Source organism: Ammospiza nelsoni, chromosome 3 (assembly GCF_027579445.1).
Source record: "Ammospiza nelsoni isolate bAmmNel1 chromosome 3, bAmmNel1.pri, whole genome shotgun sequence".
Classification (NCBI taxonomy): Eukaryota; Metazoa; Chordata; class Aves; order Passeriformes; family Passerellidae; genus Ammospiza; species Ammospiza nelsoni.
This window is the reverse complement of record NC_080635.1, coordinates 5,621,849-5,643,061: the sequence shown is the minus strand read 5'-3', so window position 1 is coordinate 5,643,061 and position 21,213 is coordinate 5,621,849. Positions and strand designations below refer to the sequence as shown.

The following is a 21,213-nucleotide window of genomic DNA, read 5'->3' as shown; positions in this document are numbered from 1 at the left end:
TCTGCACTCCAGACCTGCTGGAGGAGGCTGGGAAAGGAGGAAGCAACACTGTGCTGTCAAAACACCAGGGTAATGCAGAGACCCAAACCCCCCATTCTCTCTCAAATTCCCCTTGGGAATTTCAAGGCAAAGCCATTTCCCTCCTGTCTGGAGGGGGTAACTGGTGCCAGTGCCCCTGAGCATGGCAGGGCTGAGGATCTGCAGGGGGACATCAGGAACAAAATGAAACCCAGTAAAAGGCTAAGAGAGCACCTACACAGCCTTCCAGCACCCAAAGGGACTGCAGGAGAGCTGGAGAGGAACTTTGATACGGGCTTGGAGTGACAGGACAAGGGGGAATGGCTTCATGTTGACAGGGGGCAGGGTGGATTGGGTGTTGGGAAGGAATTCTTCCCTGTGAGGGTGCTGAGGCCCTGGCACAGGGTGCCCAGAGAAGCTGTGGCTACCCCTGGGTCCCTGCAAGTGTCCAAGGCCAGGCTGCACAAAGCTTGGAGTAACCTGGGATAGTGGAAGTTGTCCCAAGCCATAGCAGGGTGCTGGAACTGGATAATGTGTAAGGTTCCCTCCAATCCAACCTACTCTATGATTCTACAAACAGTGATGTTAAGATTGCAAAAAGAAGCCCCTGGGTGCTGGGGAGCTCCCAGGTTGTAGGAACAGCACCAGACTTAAAATCCAGACCCTGGCCCCTCCAAAGTGAACATCCCAAACCAGTGACTTAGTGGGGAGTTACTCAGCAGCTCATGGAAATGATGAATGGCAGTGAAGCAGTCAGCTGCTGACCTCTGAAAAAGTATCCAGAAGAAATTAAACATCATAACTCTAACCTGTAATATGCCCTCAGTGGCCCACTTCTCCTTCAAACCAAAGTATTTTCAGTTCAGACCTAAAACTATTGCTGACCTGCCCATTTTTCCCACATTTTTCAAGTGTTTAGGGATTAACTTTCATTTTTGTGAAGTATCAGATCATGTTTAGTAATTCACACAGCCCCACTGTAAAGATTTGCTGGGGTCTTTTTTCCCTTTTTATTAAACAATAGGGAGAGGATGCCCTGGGAAGCCTCCTGCTCTTCCCAAGGTCTCTGTGATAGCTTTTGTCCCATTCCTCTGGGTTCTGGAAAACCAGCTTTGCCTTGATGTCCTTCAGAATTAAACATGAAAGCACAGGCAAAGGGGCAGAGAACAACATTTTTACTGCAATGAACAGAAACTATTTAAGGGGAGGTCACTAACATGAGAAGCATGGTGATGACCTCTAATCACCACTGCATTGTTCTCCCCACCATTACAGAGCTCCTTTTACAGTCCAGTTTCCTCAAACCCAAGAAAGAAACCTCAGTAGAGGCAAAAAAACTCTGTGTCTGTATCCTCCTTCCCCTAAAAAAGTGCATTTCTGCTTCTGCTCTGATTTCATCACACATTTGGTAACTATTTCTGGGAGGTAAAAAACAGAACTGGAGGTTCAGAGCACCCCTTCCAACCCAGACTAGAGGCAGGCTGTTAAATGCTAACATTTTCTGGTTTATCTGAGTATAATTTTTTACTTTGACAAGAGGTTTTCTCCAGCTATCTCAGTACTGGAGAGGCTGAATCCAGCCAGGTCCTGTACCTCAAGGACCACAAGACAAATAGTGGTCAGTAAATTTTCCTAAGTCCACCAAACTGCTGCAGAGAACAATGGAGCACCCATGGAACAATGGATGGAGGGAGCTGCCTTGCTGTTTGCTAGCAGGGAAGAAACTGAGTACATTTCTGCTGGGACAGTGGGTGCTTTTCTACTTCTCATTAAAAACAGATTTTTCTCTTTATTCTGAACTAGACAGTTCAGTCCTCCAGACTCCATTTTGGTACATGTTAAGGGCATATTCACAACTGAATTTATATATGAATTTTTAGGAGTATTCTTGTTGGTGATATAAAATCCAGCTCGGGTCCAGTGCTCAGTTTCCAAAACATTTCAAAGCTCAATGTTCCCATGGAAACTTGAGATTCTTGAACTTGCCAGGCACGGTCAATAGCAACGTTACTCAACAAATTTCTGCAGCTATTTAGCCAAAATAAAATCCTTACACAGAGGGCTCACATTAAAATACACAATGCAATCTAATTTATGCTCAAAAAGAAATCATGAATCACTTCTCACAGCTAATGGTGACTGCTCATTTAAGCTGACTAAAAATTGTCAAAAGTATTTGACTAAAAATTGTTGAAAGCTTCTAAACGTGCATTGGGAGCAGGTATTTTCTTGGCTGCTTAAGAATGCCTCTGATGTAACTCAAAGAGCTGATAAAGCAAACTTTCCAATCCATGTAATGCCATGGATATTTCTATGTCAATTATTCCATCCCATAAACTTCAGAGAGTCCCAGAGTTACTTCTTGCAGAACTCCTGTATCTTTTAGCTCTCTGGCATTTGGTTTTCATCTTAAAGATGTTAAACTGTCCCATTTTCAGAGACAACTTTCTTTTTACTGTGGCCTGACATTCTGATGGTGTCTACAGAAAAAATAAAAATGGGAAGCAAGTTTAAACCATCCTTCCATTATTGACTCCTTTATATCAGAAGATCCCAAGAACAAAAAACATCACATCCCTGACTTCACAGTCCATCCAGGAGATGAAAATGCACTGAAGAGAAAATAACTTCAGAGCTCCTGAGCACACAAGGCCCTGTCCGTGCCAGCAGGAGAAGAAAGGCAAAGTCACAACACTTACACAGAGGACGTGCAGGACAACAGCTCCATGTCTCCTGTCCTCGTTGGTGAAGATGTCATTGGGGAACTCATGGAGAGCTGCAAAAAGCAGGGAGGGGGGAAAGAAAGCGCAGATGTTTAATCAGCTCCTCACACCCACCCCACGAGCTGCTCAGTAGCACAGCAAGAGGCGCCCAACCCAGCCCTGCAGCCGCTGCCACAGGCTCTGCCTCACCTCCCTGGGGCTCAGCTTACCTTGAACTCAGGCGCCTCCTTCCCCAAATTTTACTGTGCCATTTCCTGCTGTGGCCAGCACCACCCTGTGACCCACAGATGCCCCCCTAGAGCACAGCACGGCTCCTTCCTCGAGGGAAGCACTCAGAGCAGGTGCAACATCTCCTGCAGGGGTTGGCAGCTCTGTTCCCACTGCCCAGCAATCCAGAGAACCATGGAGAGGAGCACAGCAAGCATTTCACAGCCTTTGCTGCAAATGCACTGTTGCAAGTCACCAAAAGACAAATTCCCTCCATTTGCTCAAATGCCTTATTACTGCTCTGGATGTTAATTGGATTATAAAGCTCTTAAGAACAGCCTGGCAATTAGGCTGCAGGAATGGCTTTGGGTTATAAATCAAAAAGCCAGTGTGAAGATGATGGTCTAGCATTCAAGTGCTTCTCAGTAATTCCAGATTTTGAAACAACAGCTTTCTTCTAATGGTCAGTTCTTCACATTCAGCCATCAGCTGGAAAAAAATCAAACTGCCTTTCACATCTTTAGCATTAATAAAGCTCCAGCAATAGGGACTTAATTACAAATGCACAGAAGATTAAATGGTAAAACAATCCAGCTCACTCTCCTGGTTTTGCTGCCTCTGAAGCAATAACTGAGCAAAAGGCAGCTGCATTTGAATTTTGCTCCTCATGCAAGCAACAGCTCTACCCAGACACTGCACCAGAGGAGGAAACCATTCTTTTTTACATACAATCTTTTACCCAAAGGCTCAGCTTATTACTGTTAATTGTATTCCTATGGATTGGAAAATTCTATAAGGAGTCCTAACAAATTAGCAGAAGCATCTTTAAAATATCCACAACAGAGGAACACAGCAATACCCTTCTCCTTTATGAGAACCAGCAATGCCTGTGACTTTTCGTCACCAGTCAGGACTCACCCACCAGGAGCTGTGACCACTTCCAGGAGCTGTGACTCCTTCCTTCCAAGGCAGAACAAGTCCTGCCAGGCTGCCTTCCCTTCCCACCCCAGCACATTTGCTGTGTTAGAACTGCCAAAGGTTGCCAGAAACCCCTGTGTTAGGTGTGCAGCCTAAGGAAGCAGTCAGGGAGGTGCCAGCACAAGGACAGGAGTGAGGAAAACCCCAACAAGCAACACAAAACACTGTGGAAGCTGAGAGACAGCAAAGGTAAATGAGGTGGAAAGGATTCATCCTTCCTCAGCAAAACATCATTATGTCAAAATCCAGTGTTTCCCTCAAAGCTTTAAGAAAAACTCCTGACCACAGGAAACACAAGGGAGGTGTGCCTGCAGCAATATCCAGAATTGTTTGCCAATACACGTGTGTGTGCTTCCCCTCCTCCTGCAGCTGCTTCTGAGACTTTACATTCATTACAGACAGATGATAAAAATACAATCCCTTTATCAAGAGTCTCTGGGAGGTTCAAGGAGCCTGAAGTGCACCTAAGGTAAAGGCATGTGGGGAAGAAACAGTACAAAAATAGCATAAGGTGTCTTTAGGGTAGTGGCTGGGAATCCTGGCCCTCCTTCCTGCACACAGCAGAAATGCCCAGTGCTCCCTCAGGCAGGAAATGCACCTGCTATTCAGAGAAAATCCAAAATGTCCATCAGCACATCCTCCACAACATCATCCCCAACACAAACACATTCAGTGGGTTACACTGGGAAACATGCAATTATAAACTAATGTATGCAAATCTGAAATCTGCTGCATTTTTATTAGCTGCATCAGGTGCAGATGAGTACAGATAAGAGGAGAGCTTTGCAAAATACAGGAGCTCCTTTCTAAGAAGAAATAAAGGGTGCTGCTGAACACCACTCCAACAACAGCTGCCCTATTTAGTGGATTATAAAAGCCCAGACAGTTTGTTATTTCACTAAAAGCGTCCCCAGCCTTTGTCAGAAAATAGGTGCAGATTTTGCCAGGTTTATTTTGATTGCACAGAAAAAACCCCAACCACCCTGCCAACAAACCTAAACTCAAAGAATAAAAGACTTCTGCCTGATAATCCACTCTGGTCCAGCAGACTTGGCAGGTATCAGATTGGAGCAGGGGAAGGGCAGGATCTTCACAGAGCTTATTTAGCACCTCCCCAGTTCCCTCCTGCATTGTGGGCATCAGGCACAATTCATGGTGCATTTCCCAGGGGGTTCCAGCCCTTGGACATACACAACTCAGTCTCAGTTTTCAGTTCCTGAGGGTCACATTCCCTGAAAACCAAGGGCTGAACAACACTCTTTCCAAGGGTGCAGTTCTACCTTGCACTGGGGCAACTTGTAGAACTGTGAATGAATATAAGGATTATTCACATAACTGGAATTAGATGGCCATTAGCAAGGTAAGGACTGGACTTGGAAAAGGGGCTAAATATTGCAGGAGCAGATGAGCATCAGGTGTGAGAAGCTGTGCTGTTTTGCACTTGACCCCAGGTGTTCTGACAGGCTGCTGTGCAGCACACGGACCCCACACCTTTTGGGGACACCATCAAAAGGGTATGGCCAGATTCAGAGGAAAAGTCTGGATCTGCACCTGCCAAGAGAAAATTATTTTAGTCATAATACAATGAGCTGGAATTAATTCTTGTCCTGTTATTCTCAATTAATGTGCAAAATTGGAACCCTGTTCAGCCCAGGCCACAGGTGACTCACAGAAGGTTCTGCACTGGCTGACACAACACAAACCTGTCTCTGCTCAGGCCAGGTGTGCAGGGAAGGTGCTGCTGTACCTTTCCTTGGGGGTGGCACTTTTCACAACCCTCTTCCCAGCTCCTCCTTTCCCTCTCTCATTTAATGTTCCCACCTCTCCAAAAGGATTACTTTTCCAAAAATCCAGCACTGTACTGGAGCAATAGTTCCAAATGCTGCGACATCCACTTATTTTTTTAGGAAGTCTTTATATTGCTAGCCAGTGTTTCTGCTCTGGGGACAAGAAAACCCTTGGGAAATCTCCCACAGCTTTAAGAAATGAAAGATGTTCAGCCTGGCCAGTGAGTTACCAGCACAGAAAACTCACAAATTTACAGCCTTGGTTCGTTTTCTCATGCTGTCCTCACAATTCCTTCTCTGTGAATTCTGCTGTTGTCACCTATGACATATATATATATATATATATATATACACACACACACACACACATATATATATATATATATGTACCTTTAAATATATAATAGATATATTTAATATATATTTAATATACATATTATTTCTATAAATATATAACATGTATTCTATATATAAATATAGAATAAATTTAAATATATAATATATAAATAATACATATATAATATATATAAATATATTAAAATAAAATATATATTACATATAATATATTATATGCAATATATAAAAATATAATATATATTTAAATATATAAAATATATTTAATATAAATATATAAAATATAAATATATATCTATAAATATATTAAATATATAAATATAAATATATAAATACACACATATATATATACACACACATATATATATATACACACACATATATATACATATATATATATATATATATAAATAATGTTTTACTCTCTACTAAGTGAAAATGGTGCTGACATTGCAGTGGCATAAGCCAAAATGCAAAGAGAGCCAAACTATGGTGACACATCAATAATAAAACATTTTGCTAATGTTTCACTCCTGTCTCCACTTTGCTGCAAAGCAGCAGCTGAAGCAGCACGGGGCCCAGAGCCCACAGTAAATCATGCAGCATGCCCAGAGACACCATCCCACACCTTGCAGGGGCTTCTCCAGGCTCTGTGCCTGGCCCCTGGGGGACAGTCACCCAACAGAGGTGGCAGCAAGAGGCAGAGGGGTGGGAGCATCCCTGCTGGAGCCACTGAGACTGGCCAGGTACCTGTTCCAGACAGAGCAGGTGTGGTGTGAACAGAATGGGAGAGGTCTGTGTTTCTACTGAGTAACTTACGCATGGGCTGGGGGAAGAAAGGAGGGAGGAGATGGAGGAATATGAGATGGTGAACCCTGTGCACCACGGGGAACTCAGAGCTGGCAGCTCATTTGCATGGGAAGTGAGAACAAACATTACTCCCTGCTACTGTGGAGAGAAATGCCAGCCTGAAAGCAGCTGCCAGAGCAGCTCCCAGGGCCCTGCACCCACGGAGCAGCCCCACTGCTGCCTCTCAGCACCAGTTCCAGGGAGGGCAGCTCTGGCCAGGCTGGAGGGCTGTTTTACCTGGGTGTAAACATGCACACAGCCACAGCATGCATGGTTCTGTGGGTGTCCCCAAAATCTGAGCAGCTTGTCATTCCTTACACCTCTGGCTGACAATTCTCCAGAATTCCACATGTTCAGAACTGTGCAGAAAGTGCAAAATGCATCTCCTTTGAGAGAAGCAGGTGAAAAGCCCAGCCCTGCACACTCCTCACTCCCCAGAATCAAGTCCTGCTCCATCATGGGGCCCTTTCCCTATGCCAGCTGCACACACACTCTCCTGGTGCTTTCCTCCACTGCAGGAAGCACAGCCTTGAAGGAACAAACCCCTAAACACAAGCAGAGCCCTTGTGAAGTCAAAAAGGTTCTGCCTTGGCTGCAGTGCAAATGAGTTGCTTGCAAGGTCAGAGGTGAATCGAGATCCAAGGAGAAGAAGCACATATATCTTAGCAAAAATGGGGGAGAAATCAGAAATAATAAATAATATGCTACAGCATATGGGTCGGAGAGAGTTTAAGTCAAATAACAGCAGCAAGTGACCTTTAAAGAGAAGGTTATACTTTCCTTTGTTCAGTACAGGAACTAATTTCTGTCACAGCAAGAATCTGGCAATTGTTTCCCAGGATCTTTGAGCTTTTATCTTCCCGTGTTTCACTTGACCATGCTATAGTTAGGCTGCTTATACATATAAATAAATAAATAAATAAATAAATAAATAAATAAATAAATAAATATATATATAAAATATATATAGTATCTTATATATATAATACATACTAGATAAAAATATATATTTATATGTAAGTATACATTATATATACATATATATATTTTAAATCTATATATTAATATATATAAATATGTTCTATTACAATATATAGTATATAATATAATTTTTATTATCTATTGTATATAATATATAATATATAATATATTTTCTATTATCTATTATATATTATATTCAATATATTATATATTATATTCAATATATATCTAATATAAAACATATATTCTATATATTATATAGACTATAATATATAAAATATATATAATATGTAATACTATATATATTATCTACATTTTAAATAATATATATAATGTATCTATATACACTGCTTATATTTTTAATATAATTTTTATATATACAAAAAATATATTAAAAATGTATATGTATAATGTATGCTTAAGCTGACAGAGGGCAGGGGTAAGAAATTCTTCCCTGTGAGAAGAAAAAGACCAGGCTGCCCAGAGAAGCTGTGGCTGCCCCTGGATCCCTGCAAGTGCCCAAGGCCAGGTTAAATGGAGCTTGGAGCACCCTGGGATAGTGTCCCTGTCCATATCAGGGCGTGCCAATTGTACAGGTTTTCATGTCCCTTCCAACCTTTCTGGGATTCTGCAGCAGATTTTGCTCTGCTCTGTGCCCCATCCTGAGCAGCAATTGCTCCCTGTGAGAGGCAGCACAGGGAGCTATCAGCACAAGTGCCAGTGGTACAACTTTTACAGACCTGAGTAAAAGCTCCACAGCTGGTGCTGGATCAAGATGTTACCCTTGACAAATGCAATGCTCCTGCAAAGTGATCCATTATCAGCCACGCACTCTGGGCAGAAATAGCTGGTGCAAGGAAGGCTCTTAACAAAATCAAACAAGAAGAACAAAAACCAAGCAAGAAAAGAACAAATCCCTGGCTGGTTCCTGTCCTCAAATGAACTGCCAGAAATTCCTAATAATTTACTGGCTTAATTACAGCTATTCTGGAGTTCCCAGACTACTTCTGATTTGGAACGGAATACAGTCCCTCTTTCATTAGCTTTATTTTGGGTAACAAATATTTATATTGTGCTCCTATCCATGGGCAGGCTAACCAAAAAAGGCAACTTTACAAGAAGCACTTCTATAAAGCCACCTGGAAAGGAAGAGATGCTGCTGTCACCTCTCTGCTTTTCTGAGGGGGTGGGAAAGGGAGGGACTTTTTAACCTCTCAGCATCCCAAGTACTGGATGCAGGGATGCCATGAGCTCAAAGGAGGGGAGCAAATTCCCCTGGGAATACAGGGGTGGGTGGGAACCTGGATTGGAGCATATTAAAAAAAAACCCAAAAGAACCTCCTGCAAAGAACCAAACTTTTGGATTTTGCCAGAAACATGTTTAAAGTTGTGGCTTAAACACGTGGTCATGGAATAAAGGCAGCTTCAACACGGGCTGGCTTTGGCAAGCAGCAGGGCAATGCCACTGTGAGCACCTGGAATGTGGCACAGGGACAGCACCTTGGGCCAGAGGAGGATGTGAGGGACACAGAGACCCTGGAGTCACAGAACCCTTTGGGCTGGAAAAGCCCTCACAGGTCACAGAGTGCAGCCCCCAAGCCAGCACTGCCCTCCTGCCAAAGCAGCCTCTGCTCCAGGCCTCCCCCAAAGCCATCAGGGCAGGGATTTACTGCCTGCAAATGAATTTCAACATTTGAACTGTCCAGGTTCATCTGTGGAACAGCTCTAATATGCTTTAAGCTCCACTGAATGTATAAATGCTTAAAGCTATTACAATCTCTGCTATTTTACATTAGGCATCCCATTAACTATTTTCTTACTTTGATGTAATCAGTGTTTACCATTATTTGGAGATTGGTTCTGGATAATGAGGACACATGGCCTGTCTCCTCTAGAGGCCCAGAGCTGGTTGAAAAGGCAGGGCAGCCCTGCTATGACAGAGAGCCCCTGACACCCTGGGGAGCACAGGACAGGACCCAGAACGTGTTAGGATTTTCCATTTAAGCTTAAATGACACCCAGAGGATCTGGTTCCTTTCCCTCTCAGCCACAACAGAAGCAATTTTCCTTTCCCATTTCCAACACAAGGTGCTTAAAGTGCTCAGGCACTTAAATCTTATGGAAATTATGTTTAGCAAATCAGAGACAGTTCCATACTTCAGACATCCATCATTTAGCTCTTTGCACGTAAAACTGGCAGGGAAAATTTCCATTCCAAGATTGCAAGGTTAAAATGCTACACCTACCTAAAGCTTCTATAAAAGGAAATTAGAGCAATTCTTTACTTTGATAGAGCAATAAAAGTACATTAGAAGGGAATTCTTGGGGGTGTAAACATTAGCATGGGAGGGATTTTCAGGTGACAAAGCTCTCGGGATGACAGCCAGCCTTTTCCAAGGCATCCCAACACCTCTGCCTTCAGCTTGTCTTGGATCAGCCACAAGCCCAGCTCTTCTGGAACAGAGCTGCAGTCAGCTCTCTGCCTGGCTGAAACCCACAGCACAGGGGTCTTACTTGTGCCCTCATCACATCTCCAGCTCCTTTTGCAGTTCATTGGTATTTCTGAACACCCCTCTGCTCCTCCAAGCGTACCTCAGACTCTCAGCTCACACCCGACAGGTTCCCCGGACTTACCTGCTCATGGTCTGGCCATTATTTAATCCAATTTTTCCAGTTTTACTGCACTTTGATACAGTAGCTGAAAATGTCCAGGTTCAACTGGGACGTTTCTCAGCCCACTTATTATCCTGCCACCAGCAATTCCCTTACTCCAGGCTGAGATTTCAACAATTTTCTCAGTGTTACACGCATTCATCATGCACCCGGCAATGACCACCTCAGAGAAGACGGGGACACGTGCTCTCCCAAGAAATGGGATGAAACACAATATTTCTAAAAAGAGTCTGGGCAACTGCACACCATTCTGCTGAGCAGAGTCAGATGGGAACTGGGGATGGCTGTGGAAAGGAGAGGATGCAGCAAGCAAGATCTTCCATGGATGGGAACCACCACAGCCTTGTCTAAACAAACTAATTGCTTTCCAGCAATTAGCACTGACTAAAGACCAATGTGACTCCCACAGCAAGGCTGTCACAACACCCTTTGGAATCAGTGCCCTCAGAGGGCTGAGGTCAGTGAAACTGGGGGTTCTGGCTCTCCAGCACAGCCTGACAGAGCACACACTTTCTGTTCCCCACACCTCACCTCTGAACTGCACAGGAAGCTCGAGAGATTTTTTGTCTCCTTTGTAATTATCTATACAGTGCCATTCTTCCTTCTTACTCTCATTTTGTCCAGAAGAGCATCCCTGATGGGGGAGCTCAGTGCTGCTGAGGGGACCAAGCCAGAGAGTGAGCACCATCAGGGTCCAGATCTTTGGAAAACCCACACCCAGGCTTTGCTCTGTGTCACATGGCAGAGCTGGGTCCTGCCCTTTCCTCTGGGGTCCCACTGACAGATTTGAGTTTTGCTTTCCTCTTTTCCTCCTAGCTGGTTGCTACAGGGAAGAAGTGGTTCAGCTTATTCTGTGACTGTGGGAAAAAGTGAACACGCAGCTCGTGCAGATGAAGCAAAGTACACAGCAGGTCCCTCTGCAGTTATGCATTTTGCTTTATGGTGACAGGCAGGCTTAGAGCCCAATCTCCAGCATAAAAATCACATCAATCAATGTCAGCATACTGTTCATACATCAGAAAGACAATACTGGCTTTAAATAGGTACCAGTGGTTGCAGAAGACGAGGCGTTTCCAGAACTCCATCTCCGAAGCGCCTTTCATCTCACCCAGAAACTGAAAGCCCCTAAATATAGGACTACTGTTAAAAATTCATGAGCTTCAGCAGCTATTTATCAAAGTCATGGGAATAGGATATTTTCATGATGGTGAATGGCTTGACATTCATTACTAATAAGCAAAGGTGCCCTTTATTACCATTTTAGAAGAGAACATCGCTACTGATACCCAAGGAACATTGCTATACCACTGGGCCTCAGCATTAGCTCTGCTACAATACACACATCACTCCTGCCATCTGGATGCCTCATGCTTGTTAGCTCCCAAATGATGATGTGCACGAGGCCAGCTCCCTGGAGCTTGACCACACCAGGCTGCTGGGAGGCTCTGTCCCAAAGGTGGGACTCCTCTCCAGGAGCTGTACCCCAGATCACTCCTACAGTGATCCTTCCTTCCTCCAGGCCCCTGGGTGCCCTCAGCAGAGTCCCAGCTCCTTGGTGGCAGTGGCCACTGGACACAGGCAACACCCCCTGCTCACTGCAGTGACATGTGCCCCATGGCAGGTGACAATGCTGACTGGGCCATCACCAATGGCAGCTCCTTCCACACCCTCCCACCAAAATAATTTGACCTTAAAGGATCAATCAGAATGAAGAAGAAGGGAAAGAACAGTTCCTCTCTGTGATGGTTTAAGTTTCTCATGTCTTTTATACATGCAAACATTTATACACTTTCTGTGTTGACATGGAAAAAGCATTCACTGCTGTCTGCTGGAAGAAAGGAGAAGCAGAGAAGAAGGAGGAACCCCCTCACCTCCCTCACATGACAAGACAAAGCTGGACACAAAAAAGGTTTGATTTCAGTGGATCTCCAAGAATTTGTTCTTCCAAACAATCAGAGGGAGCTCCAAGGGCAGCTGTAATTACATCTAAATCCCCACACAGGCAGAAGAAAGGACCATCTGTTTTACTAAGGTACTACTGGGCTCTTTTTTCATTTTCTGTTTTATCCCAATTATATCCTTTCCTCCCCTTCCTCCCTAAATGGAAGCACTGCATTGCTAATATCCAGAGTCTTAAAATAAGATTATGTTTTCAAACGAGAGAGTCTTTAAAGTCTTTAAATACCTTAAAATGGTGAGCCAGTCTTTCAATCAATTCCTGAGGATACACTTACAACTTCATTTATTCTGGAAGAGCCTACATTTACCAGGCAAAAAAAATGAGAAGCATTCAGGGGAAGTGCCTCCAGCCCCTCCTTTGATGAGCAGCCCAGAACCCCCCTCTGGTGCTCCTCCAGAGCTCCAGACCTGCTGAAGGAGGAGAAGGGAGAGTGTGGTCCTGGTTTCAGAGGACCACTGGCCACCAGCCAGCAGGAAGGGAACCATGACACAGCAATCTGTGGGGCTTTTAAGCTATTTCTCCTCTTACAAGGAGGAGAAATAGTTTAAAAGCCTCCTAGGTCTGTTTTGCACAGCAAACTCCTGTGTCATGGAAAGGCCAGCTTGTCAGGGTGGTGCTGGCACTGCTGATGTTGCAGCTGCAGCTGGAGACAGACAAAGAGCACCCCAGAGATGTTCTCCCATCAAAGCCTTACCTGATACCTTTCATTTTACACCAAATATCATCCACCTCATCACCCTGTTCCCCCTCCTGCCACCTTGCCTTGCCTTCCAAGATGGAAAAACAAGAAGGCAGCATTCCTATCCTCAAGGAAAGGAATTCCTTCCTTTGTGTGAAGGAAGCCAGGCATGACACACACTCTGCACAGGCTGGAATGGCAAAAGGGTCACATCATGGACAAGAATCCCTCATTGCATGTTGCTTCTCACTGAGCAAACTCCAGAGATTCCCAAAGACCAGGGCCACGAGCTCACATCCTTCTTTCTCTGGCAGCTCTGGATGCACTCCTGGGATGAGGGACCCCCCTGCACTCACTGGGTCCAGGACAGGCTCCCACACAGGGCACTGACCATCTCCAGCTGCTGGGCCCAAATATTGACTGTGTGCTGCTGCCTTACACAAAATCCATCAATCCCACCCCATTCCAACACACAGCTCATAAGAGCAGCTCATTAAAACCACCCTTGCTGCCTGCTACACAAACACCTGGGCAGGACAGTGGTGATTCCTACAATCTGCTATGCAAACTTGCTCCTCAGCTAGGACTGGGACCTTCCTGAGCCACAGGGAAAATGCAAATGCTTAAACCTCAGCCATTTCATATTGTAAATTCACAGCCCAACTCCACTTCCTAACAATGCACACACATGCTGCACTAAGAAGTGGCCCAGAGCCCCTGAAAGCATTAATATAGAGAAAATCCACTTGCACAACACGTGGCTTTTAGTTTTAATGGCCTGCAAGAAGAGAGGATGTTTAAAGCAAAGCTAGGGAGGATGGCAAGCTCGAGAGATTTTTTGTCTCCTTTGTAATTATCTATACAGTGCCATTCTTCCTTCTTACTCTCATTTTGTCCAGAAGAGCATCCCTGATGGGGGAGCTTAGTGCTGCTGAGGGGACCAAGCCAGAGATGCAAGCATCTCCTTGCATTTCAGCAGGCTGCAGAAAAGCACTGTACCACTCAAGATGCACAGCCAGAGAGGTGCTACAGGCACAGACGGCCCAGTGACAGACACAAACCAGCTTGGGATGTGAGCAGGGGCACAGAGGGGACACTCCAGAACCAGGCTGTGAGCTGCTCCCAGTGATTCATCCTGTCAGGAGGAGGCTTCCCTCAGCCACACACAATGATCCAGGCTAATTTCCTCTGCTGACCTATACACTGCTGTGTCACACTCGGGGAACACATGCCAGACACTTTCAAAGAGCTTTGGGGAGCTTTAGCCAGAAGGGCAATGGATTTCAGTGGCAATCACACAGCTAAATACCACGTTTCCCTTGGTGGCATAACCTTTGCATAACTGTTACACTTCCCTGCCATCAATAATCTGCAAACGGCCTCAAAAAGGCCTCTCATCTCCCTTGCATGAGCCATTTGAGGGGCACACCTGCTAAGGGACCCTGTGCACCCCAGTGCAGTTTCTGAGGGTGTTATTCCCAGGTGCCGTTCCAGCCATGTAGGAGCCCAAAGCACAGCACCTCTCTCTGCCTGGTTTCTGTCAGAACCAAGGTGAGGATGCAGTGGAGATGCAGAAATGTGTGTGCAGAGCAGCTGGAAGCCCTTTCAGCAGGGAAAACTCTGGCTGTTTGCAGAGACTGAGGGCACAGCACACCCCCATGCACTGCCAAGCTTCGGGGCACGGGGTTTTGCTGGTGTACAAACCTTGGGCACGAAACAGTGAATCCTGGGGCTGCAGTGGAGTGGGAAAAGGGGATTGCTGAGAGCCAGGCAGGGCATGGCTGTGCATGCTAACAACCTGCTGCATGGCAGGGCCCTCCATGGCTGGAATGACACCAGAGAGCCCCAGCACTCTCAGAGGAGAAGCACCACAGGCACAGCAGCAAACAGATCTTCGTGCCCTGACACACACACAGCAGGGGACTCTGCACAGCAGCACCTTTCTACTCCCAGTTCCACGCCCAAGGCTCTTCCTTGGGCTGCAAACCCCTCTCAGCCCCACCAAGGGAAGTGGAGGGCAAAGCACAGCGAGCACAGCCATGAGATCCGCACAGGAACAGAGCAGTGAACAGCTCCCGACTCAGGTTTTGTTGGTGAGGGAAGGAAAAGCTCTAAATTTATCTACACTTATCTACATTTATCTACACTTATCTGCATTTATCTTTTTTTATTCTATCTGGCATCTCTGTGGCTAAACTGGATTTCCTAAAGCACAGGGGGCAGCAGCAGACTGCACTGTCACCCAGGTGAGATGGAGGGACGTCTCAGAGAAAACAAGATGACAACACCACGGTGCTTGGCAATCTCCTGCTCTGTTCTCCAAAACAGCCTGAGTTTTTAGAGGCTTTAAAAGCCAAGAAGCTCTCCTCCAACCAAACAATGTCATGATTCTGTGATAATTAACACAACCAACAGAAACCTGCCCTGTGACAGCAGTGACCAGAGTGACCCAGCACATCCCTGCTGACACAGAGCCCAGCAAGGAGTTGGGGTCGCCAAACCAGGAGGGTAACAGCCTGCTGCTGGCCAGGATCAGTGCATCCCTGCATTCCTGCACAACAAAACCAGCTCCAAAATGATGGATGGCACACAGCAGTTGCTGGCAGCTGCAAATTTGGAACTGAGCAAGAAGCAACCAAGTATTTGGATCACAGATACCCATCTGTTCCACTTCTAAGGCTCCTTTCCATGAGATTTCCCAAACTGCTGCAAAGAGCTGACAATCCTCCCGAGGCACAGGCATCACCCCTGTCACTCCACTGAGCAGCACAGAGGTGCAGGGGGGTGAAGTGACTCATGAGATGGCAAAGCAGCACGAAACCAAGGCACTGCCTTGCACGCTCACAGACTGAAATGCTTTCTCTCCTTTCCCCCAGGCTCGGCATCATCACCAGAAACAGCCCCACCCCTTCCAAACCCCAATAAAAACCCTTCAAGCTTGATGCTATGAGACTCAAACCACAAAGCTTTTATGGAAAACTAAATTATTTTCATTAAATGCTTCCCTCCTGCCTCCAAAAGCCCTGATTTTATTCAGCTCTCTGCAGAGAATTTCCCTATCGTAATTTGGCTCAGCCAGAGCAAACCAAAACCAAGGGAAGTTTTTCTGCTGACTGTTTTAATCCACCTGAAGCCCTAAACATATAGGGCTGGCTGATTTTTAGGACAACAGTGCAAGCTGGGAATAGGACAGCTTCAGAGGTCTGGACCCCTTGGAGGGGACATGGATGTGGAATACAGCTCAGGCATTGAGGGACAGAGGATCTGACCACCCCAGTGCTGGGTTATTCTGGTGGAAATCTGGGATGCACACTTCAGCTTGCTGTCAATGCCATAATTTAGCACTGAGACTGAGAGCAGCATGTGACCCCCCAGAACTACCCAAAGGCATTTCCATTTGTACAGAGTGACTGGATGGAAGGAAGTTCCCTGCCCAAACCAGAGCAGGAACACCCTGGTGCAAGGCAGGGAAGCACATTTTCCCTCTTCCCTTCCCACACCTGACTTTTCCCTGGCCCACTGTGCAGGTGCCTGGGACAGAGCCCTGGATGCCAGAGCACACACTCTTCCCAAGGCACACACTGCTGACACTGTGCCACTGCCATGAAAACAGGACACACTTTGTGCTTTTCCCACAGCAAGGCTCCATTGATCAGCAAAGCAGAATATTTTTGCCCCAGCCACGGGGAAGGAATTAATCTGCAAAGCAGCATGCCCTTGGATGATGCCTGGGGAAGGCATTACCATCCCCACCTCGTGCATTTTCTGATGAGTTTCCTGAAAGGCTTCCTAGCCCTGAGCAGGGAAGGTTTTGCTGCACAGGACGAGGCTCTCTGGCACTCCACCACAGCAGCCTGCTCTCCATCCAAGCACTGCAGAGGCCAAGTTTTCCTTTTTCAGCTGTATGATATACACAGCTGGAGGTCTAATATGTGGATAGGATCCCCAGGGAGGGTTTGTGGTTGGCCGGGAACATTTCCTAAGGTGTTTTTGAAATCTCTTTTAACTCTGAGATTTTTCCCCTCTTCCCTGTTGTTCCTCTTATTGCTGCCAAGCTGAAACATAATGAGTTCATTTAAACTGGAAGTGGAAAGGTTTGCAAGGGATCTGTGAAGCTTTAGCTGTTCCCATATCAGGGACAAGGGCAAGCAGGTCTGGCTGAAACGCCTCTAACAACAGCATTATTTCAAACAGAAGAAAGAACCACCCAAACTCCCTAACACTGAAATTTCCATTTCAGCAGTATTTCAGTGCTTGTCAAGCTCCTCAGTGAGGCTTTACCTGAACTGACCTTCCATGATCTCCCTGGCACCAGGCCACGGAGGGAATCCCCAGACTCTTTGCTAGGGTCCCATCACTCAAAACAAGAAAATCAACAGCTCATAAACACTGGAGAAACACCAGGAATACAAAGCACTCCCAAATCACACCTCTTTCTTGTCCTTTGCTGCCTACTGTGCAATTTACAGTTTTACTTTTATTGCCTGGCCACCCTCAATGCCACAGGAGCGCAGTCAGCAACAGCAATCTGCCTTTTGCTGTCACATCACAGACACGATGGGGATTTGCTAATCAGCCACTCCTGCTCACTGCATATTCCTGGTTAGACCTTTCCCCACCCAGAACAGGACATGAGGACACAAAAAACCCATGGTTAACATCCTCACTGCTCAGCAAAGAGTCAGGAGACTTCACCTCAGCACCAACCGCGCTCTGCTGGGCCCGGCATGGAGAGAAGGACCAACTCTGCACCTTTTATAACTCAACAAAATACACGTGCAAAAGGGTTCTCCCAGTGTCACCAAGCTGGCTGGTGGCAGATCTGGAATGATAAAGCTTCAAAATTCCTGCTCTGCTGATTTATTTTGGCTGCCAGTCCTACATCTGACGAACCCTGTGTGGCACAAAAGGCTGCCCCAGCTCCCTGTGATTTTAGAGACGGCCGACGCTCATTGTGTTGGTGCTGCATTTCAGTGCGCTGCAGAGACCAAAAGGTTTAGATTTTTTAAAACCAAAAAGTTTAGATTAATTTAAAAAGCACATTAGGCTAACTCATGGGAGACTGGTCCTGTCAGTGCCTATCAGACTCCTCAGTTTGGACACAACTGCTAAAGAGCAACTAGTTCTGCTGGAGCTGGGATAGAAAACCAACCTCTGGCCTAGACCACTGCACAATCTCTCTATACCTCCTAAACACACCAAGCCACACACCTGCAGCACTTTCCCTGTGGGGCAAGATCCAAAAATAGCCAGATTGTGCATACAATGCCTTCTGAGCTGGCATTCAGCAGTGGCAAAGGTCAAGTGTGCTTTGTTTTGGCACTGCTCAAGCAAGCCTGCCCCTTTCCAGAGAGGGCAGCCAGACCAAAGATCCTATTTCCAACACCAGCCACAAAGTTTATGTTTCACCTCCATCCTTGGCAGCTGTTTGCAGCTTTTACTGTTTACCCTCATATTTATTCCAAAAACAACACAACGTGCTCAACAAGGCTATGTCAGGAGAACACAGCACACAAAATAATATCAGCAGGCAGGTCACTGGAAGTTTAGTGGCTGGGTGCCAATCAGATAATGATCTGCAAGCTGTTTCTCAACACGTGGGTGAGCACATGGGACCCTGGGCTGCAAGCAAAAGGCAGGTTTTTTTTCTAGGAGATGAAGCACTCTCAGCACACCAAGGTACCAGCCCACGGAGTGCTGGAGTTACCTGAAGCTGTGCTCCCCTTTTTGTCTCATGGCAGTTCATTAAAAAGAAGAGAAACACCTTCCCACCTGAATACTGAGCCGCCAGAGCTCTCTCCTGGTGCTCCAGGAATGCCTGGGGCAGAGCATCCACGGGGACCCTGAGAGCCCTCAGCTCCCAAGGCAGGGATTCCTCCACCCAAGGAAGCTGCTCCAGTCTGGCACCTCCATGAACCATGCACACCTCCCTGTACTCTTGTAAAGCCTTTCTGCACAACACTGGATCTGAGCTGGGACCTCACTGGTCCCAGTTTGGGGCTGGGCTGGTTTTCCCTCTCAACCCTTTCTAGGAAGCTCTTCCCCACTGCCTATCTTGTTGCTAAAATTTCTTGTTTCCAGCCTGTGTTTATCCATTGCCCATTCCTATCCCTCGCTGTTGTGCCAATCCTGCCCACAAGTTTAGTGCTCATCCTTGGGTATGCACAGATAGCACTTGATTTTTTTTTTTTTTAATTATTGCACCAAATAAGGCCAAGGTGTTGTTTTCTTGTTCTGAGCCTCCACAGTCCCCTGATTATCCCAGTATTTTCCATTTACCTGCTCCAGGCTGAGTTCCTTCCTCAGTGTGCTGACACTGCTGCAGCGAGCAGTCCTAACGAGCTCCCGGTAGAGCTGTGGGCTGTGAACATTTTCTGATCCCTGCTGGAAATGCTTCGTGTGCCAGAGCTCAGGCACTGGCTGCCCTCTGTGCAGGGGCTGTGCTGGGAGCTCCTCTCACAGCTGTGGCTGCTGTGCTCATCCTCACGGCAACCTGGGTCTGCTCCATCCCAGCTCAGAGCTGCTGCCTTCCAACCTCTGTACACAAACCACCACCACATACATGGAAAACAACCAATCCCAGGACCCAAATCTGGATTAACTCATCTATTAAATTGTTTCCAAACTGCCTGCTTCTGAAATAGCATGAAACTTTAGTTGGGCAGTGCAGATCCTGCCTGAGGGATTGATTTACTCCCCCAGTGATCCCCAGCAAGTTTGGAAAAGGCATGGACTCACCCTGTGCATCCTCTCCCTACTTCACACGTCCATAAGAGCTCAGAGTGCATTTTATCCAACAAGTTCCACTTCACAGTGACCCTCTCCCTGTGCTGGGAAAGATGTGGAAGCCCAGGGCACAGGGAATATTTCTCTGTCTGCTCTGGGGTGCCCTGACCCCCAGGGGAGCACTGACTTTGACCCTCACTCATGGAGAAAGTTTCCTAGACTCCAGAATAGACTGGAATCCACAAAAGTGTGAAATAGATTCTAGAGAGCAGTGTAGGTATGACACTTGGGTGGGAAATTCAGGTTTTGGGATTTTTAGTATGTGGTGGATGGAAGCAAGATGGAGAGCACAGGGTGTTGTCCTGGGTTTCTTCTTCATGCTTCTTCATGGGTTTGGGTGGCATTTTGTGATTGGGCAGAAAAGTCCCCATTGTGGGCTCTTTGGGATCAGTTATTGGGTTAAAAGGGAAATAATCCAGGTGTCAGCTCTTAATTGGATGGTTTAGGTTTAAAAGACCTTGTAATACAGGCCCATGGCCAGCATGGAGGGGGCATTCCTTCTGGCCATCCACAGAAGAAGTGACTCAGACGTGGAGAAGTGGCTCAGGCCACACCTCACAGAGCTGTCCCCTCTCTGATACATGACCAATGCCATGCTGTGTTTCATTCCAAGCAGCAGGGACCAGAGAACATTCCTGAGGATGCCCAGGCTGCAATAAAACCCACCTGGCTCCTCACCAAGGTACTCCTTGTGTTCCTGTCAGGAGTGAAGAGCTGCTTCTGATGGCAGCAAGGGAGAGGGGACAGAGCACACAAACACGGGAGGACAGCAGGTGAGAGCTGGCACATGGTAACAAAAGTAAAGTAAATCCCCTAAAAGGCTGGCTTGGAAAGATTACAACTGACCCCTGCTTTACTGAACATAACTATTCTCTTGTTCAACAAGGTAGATGCAATTATTTCTAGCTGCAATTACTGAATTGCAACATTTTTGACTCCTTAAGAAAAGCAGCCTGATCTCTCCTAACCATAATCTTTTGCAGAAAAGATTATGCTACCTGCACAGATAATTCTCTCACTGGGGGCAGTCCCAGGAATCTTGTTAGCAAACCAAAATTTTCTATGTGCACTCTAGTGGTATTAGTTAAGTAAAAAGAGGGGATTTGATCATTTTCCCTTAAAATAACCATCTGCAATACACAATTGCAGGTAAAAGACAAACAGATCAGGAGATTAACTCTCCAGAGGCAGACAAATGCCATCTGGTTCATGAATAATA

The 21,213-nt window shown here is 46.1% G+C and overlaps 1 protein-coding gene across 1 annotated transcript in view; it reads right to left on the bottom strand.

Annotated features, from left to right (window-relative positions):
- The window catches only part of SLC24A3 (solute carrier family 24 member 3), an 83,173-nt gene that overhangs the window by 44,695 nt on the left and 17,265 nt on the right, over nt 1–21,213 (bottom strand). The window contains exon 2 of the mRNA XM_059469528.1: nt 2,718–2,794. The gene's annotated coding sequence lies outside the window, so the exon portion shown is untranslated. The remainder of the gene's footprint in view (nt 1–2,717; nt 2,795–21,213) is intronic.